The sequence below is a fragment of the Neophocaena asiaeorientalis genome, unplaced genomic scaffold, assembly GCF_003031525.2.
Source record: "Neophocaena asiaeorientalis asiaeorientalis breed wild unplaced genomic scaffold, Neophocaena_asiaeorientalis_V1.1 scaffold110, whole genome shotgun sequence".
Taxonomy (NCBI): Eukaryota; Metazoa; Chordata; class Mammalia; order Artiodactyla; family Phocoenidae; genus Neophocaena; species Neophocaena asiaeorientalis.
The window spans coordinates 5158999-5163899 of NW_020175053.1; the positions used below are offsets into that span (position 1 = coordinate 5158999).

The 4901-nt window shown below is 36.3% G+C and overlaps 1 protein-coding gene across 4 annotated transcripts in view; it reads right to left on the reverse strand.

Moving 5' to 3' along the window:
• SPIRE1 (spire type actin nucleation factor 1) overlaps positions 1-4180 on the reverse strand; it is a 162741-nt gene extending 158561 nt beyond the window's left edge. For all 4 annotated transcript variants that reach the window (XM_024763920.1, XM_024763919.1, XM_024763923.1 and 1 more), the window contains exon 1: positions 4151-4180. The gene's annotated coding sequence lies outside the window, so the exon portion shown is untranslated. The remainder of the gene's footprint in view (positions 1-4150) is intronic.
• Between the last annotated feature and the right edge of the window lie 721 nt (positions 4181-4901).

Sequence of the window (4901 nt, forward strand, 5' to 3'; positions counted from 1 at the left end):
CGAATAATTTTAACTAAAAAGTTTAAATTCTACTGTATGTAAATTATATCTTCAAAAAATAGAAACAAAGCTGTAAAAAAAATTAAATTGCCTATTAAAGTAAAAATTTTGCATATCTTTTACAACAAACTACATGAAAGATTTCCTTTCATGAGTTCAAACGCTGGAAAATACTCATATAATCCAGTGTATTAAAACAAATTTCCACACAGTGAGAAATAAGGAAAAACACCCGATTTTAATAAACATTAAGCTATTCTTGAGGTACAAAATCCCATAACAGTTGACTGAATGCCTAGGTATGGCCTCCTTGCTTTCTCTAAAGTCCCAGTTTCGCTTGGTTTTTGTGAATACAGGTAAAGTATTAAAAAGAGAACTATCAGTAAAACTAGAAAAGAATCCATAATACGATTTTTATGTACTAAGAAAACTATTAAAAAACAGTCAAACACTTCAAGTCACATCTTTCAGCCACGTGGAAAGGTGAGGGGGTCTGCGGCTCCCCTCGGGTCTGGGAGCCTCGCCAGGAGTCGGACCTTCTCCCCCACGGGGAAGCTGCAAGCGTCCGCCGTGTTCATTCACAGGCTCCCATGACCATGACCCCACCGTGTTCATTCACCGGCTCCCACGACCACGACCCCACTGTGTTCATTCACCGGCTCCGCACTCAAGGCTCGACCTTGTACAACGAGTCGCCTTAGGACAAGACCAGACCGAAGAAAATGGGGCGCTGACGGAGCTCAGGCGCGCCCCTCCCTCCTCCCAGGGAGAGGCTGGGCGCACGTGAGCCATGGGCCTCCAAGTGCTCTCGGTGGTCGAGGCCCCTTCCCACTCCTCCCACATGCACCGGGGTTCGCAGTCCTGGCTGGAGTGGACCCAACTCCAGAGAGGGCCTGTGGGGCTTCTGACTTACAGGAGATACAGGGAATCCCTTTTCTCAACAGAAAAGCAATTTTAGGGTGAAAAGAGGCTCTAGAAGTCACCGTTCTGACCCTCGCTCTCAAAACAGACTGGCTTCATCCCTATATCACGGCTTTCCTCACCTTCCACCATCCACCTTAGGGCTCTGGTTTGACCTCTCTCGACCCCCAATTCCATTTCTCAGGAAGAAGTATCTCTGCTCTTCAGGCCTCAGCCCAACAGTTCTCAAACTAGTTAGTTTCAGGACCCCTTTTACACTCAAAAATTACCAGGGAGTCCAAGGAGTTTTTGTTTATATGAGCTATAACCTATCAAACATTTATTGTATTAGAAATTAAAACTGAGAAATTTTTAACAGCTTTATTGGAGTATAATTGCTTTACAATGGTGTGTTACTTTCTGCTTTATAACAAAGTGAATCAGTTATACATACACATATGTTCCCATATCTCTTCCCTCTTGCATCTCCCTCCCTCCCACCCTCCCTATCCCACCCCTCTAGGTGGTCACAAAGCACGGAGCTGATCTCCCTGTGCTATGTGGCTGCTTCCCACTAGCTATCTATTTTACGTTTGGTAGTGTATATATGCCACTCTCTCACTTTGTCACAGCTTACCCTTCCCCCTCTCCATATCGTCAAGTCCATTCTCTAGTAGGTCTGTGTCTTTATTCCCATCTTACCGCTAGGTTCTTCATGACCTTTTTTTTTTTTCTTAGATTCCATATATATGTGTTAGCATACGGTATTTGTTTTTCTCTTTCTGACTTACGTCACTCTGTATGACACTCTAGGTCCATCCACCTCACTACAAATAACTCAATTTTGTTTCTTTTTATGGCTGAGTAATGTCCCATTATATATATGTGCCACATCTTCTTTATCCATTCATCCGATGATGGACACTTAGGTTGCTTCCATCTCCTGGCTATTGTAAATAGAGCTGCAATGAACATTTTGGTACATGACTCTTTTTGAATTACAGTTTTCTCAGGGTATATGCCCAGTAGTGGGATTGATGGGTCGTACAGTAGTTCTATTTGTATAAAACTGAGAAATTTTGATTGAATCATTCAAATGAAACTTGTTTAAAATAATATTAAATATGTTAATATGTGTAATGTTTTTATAGAAACTCAAATAGTGAAAGGGGTGGTATTGTTTTACATTTTTGCAAAATCCCCCTCTCTCTCTGTCTCTGCCCCCTTTCTACCACTACCAGCACCAAATGTATGGTCTTACCCAAGCTAAAAAACAAAACAAAACAAAACAAAACTTCCTACTTAAACTATCTCCTCCTTCTCTGGAGTCAAACTTCTTGAAAAATTTCCCACTCCCTCTACTGCCCCTACTTTTTATTATTTTAATTATCAAAGTAATATACAGTGACATTCTCATTTCAAAACAAATCCAAGCAATATAGATAAACCACCATCCACAATCCCAATCTCTTCCCCAGAGGTAATGACCACTGTTACTCTAAAAAATACCCTGAACCCATTCTGTAAACTGAATATCATACTGAACTTTTTTTTTTTTTTTGCGGTACACGGGCCTCTCACTGTTGTGGCCTCTCCCGTTGCGGAGCTCCGGACGCGCAGGCTCAGCGGCCATGGCTCACGGGCCTAGCCGCTCCGCGGCATGTGAGATCTTCCTGGACCGGAGTACAAACCCGTGTCCCCTGCATCGGCAGGCGGACTCTCAACCACTGCACCACCAGGGAAGCCCCCACACTGAACTTTTTATTTTCTCATGATTTTCCCTTTCCAAACAGACCAAAAAAAAAAAAAAAAATCTGAGAGTTCTGTTTAGATTCCAATTCTTTTGGTGATCCAAGTTATGGATCAAAGAGGAGATAACATGAAGTGACATTCCTATACAAAGCAAGTGCTAAACAAAATGTTAAAACCATGCTGATCTTATAGCAACAAAACATAGTAAGAATAATGAGATTTACGACTATGCCTTGTATGTAAAATCCTTACATTTCATTACCTAAATGCAGATGAATGCTGATTATATTTGTATCATTCTGATAGAGATAATAGTGTCTTTAGAGTTTATAAAACTTCTTCACCTATATAATCACTTTAAAATTTTACAACCCATGAGATTAACAGAGATTATCTTTAACATTTTATAAGTAAGAAAGCCAAAGTTCTGAGAGAAAAAACTACTTGCTCAAAATTACATAGCTAGAAAGATGCACACCAGGAACCACAGACAGAACTTGTATTTTTGGACTCAAATCAAATCCCAATCCTTTATATCATATTGAACAATACATCAAAAATTGTCACAATAAAAAAATATTAAGTTCTTGCTCATTTTTACAGCTAATTTGGAAGAAATTACTTCTACTTCTCAAGTTGAACAGAAAACATAAAATGCGTTGAATAACTTCTGAATGCAAAAAAGAATAAATTATTTTTGCTTCTTTATTATATAATATAATCCCTTAGGAATCTTACATCTTACTTAAAATAACAATTAAAATTTAATAAAACCTACATCAACATGTAAATGTGTTATAAAATTAGAAAAATAACTTCTTAAATCCTTAATTAGGCATTGCCATTAACAAAAGACCTAAGACTCCTAATTAAGGCTGATGCAACAGCTCCAGAAAAGACCACCACACATACATAATTCATCAATGCTGCCCTCATATTTCAGTGTCACCACTGAAATTTCTGCAAGGGACACATGGAGTCGCATTAAATTTCACAATCAGAATTTTAAATTATTTAAATTATTAGAAAATAATAAACCTACTTATACAAATGACAAAGCATTTAATTCATCAATAATCTTGCTGAAACACTTACCAAGTCCCTATTTTTTCCTACTCCCAGGCAACTCCATAGGAGTCCAATACATTTAAAAGATTATGACACACTACATTGGATTATTTAAAAATTGAATGTAAACTACTTCTTATTAAGGGCTCTGAATCTTAGTTAACTCCATTTCATAAACAACAACATAGGAAATTTTTTAACCTATGACTAAGCTGATCTTTATAACACACCTTGACATTTTAAAACTACGGACGAGATAACTGATTTTTCTTCACATTTTACTCTTCCTAAATATAAAAGATATATACTTTCTCTCAGTACATCCTCATCAGAAAACCAAAAACCCATAGTGAGGTATTTCAGAACTCAAGTTAGTCTAAATAGAACTTCAAAGCTGCATTACTGAGAAATATTTGAGGATTTCTCTTACCTCTGTTTCTGTACAATGTGAATATTCCAATTTACCTGTAATGAAAATACAAAAAGTTACTTTCAGAGGATTTTGGGTTTTTTATCATTGACAAAAAATATCTGAGCTATTCTGACTATGGCTTCATTATATCTATGAAAATTTATACAAAATAAAGGTGTTAGAATGACCAAATTTCTGGAAGGTCCTGCTTAAGGATTTAAGTTTAAAAATACCCATAAAAGAATAATAAAGAAAAAGATGGGAAGAACGTGCTTAACTGTTATAAGATATAAAACATACACACATATTTAATACATATATAAATTAATGAAAGTAAAATAAAAATATATTTTCTTGCTTTCTTTTTAAAATAACTTAAAATACTTTAAAGGCCTTTAAAAAGTACCATTTAAAATACTTTTAAATACCTTAAAAAAATCTTTAAAAGACTCTTGGGCTCTTCCCTAAATATATTTCCAGTTTAAAGTTACACTGATCGTTTCAATTAAAGCAGAAATGTTTCAAACTCCTATTTAATATACGATGGTTATTTTTCTTTAATACATGAATAGACACAACCATATAATTAATTTAGTAATTCTTCCAGTAGAGGATCATCTATAGAATAACCAGACTGAACAATATTTGGCTGCACCAACGTTAACACTTTCTCGTCATCACTGAGACATAATACCAAAGAACATGTACAGTTACATATTTCTGTCAATTTGGGTGATTAAAACATACTTTCAAAATAAAAAGACTGCTA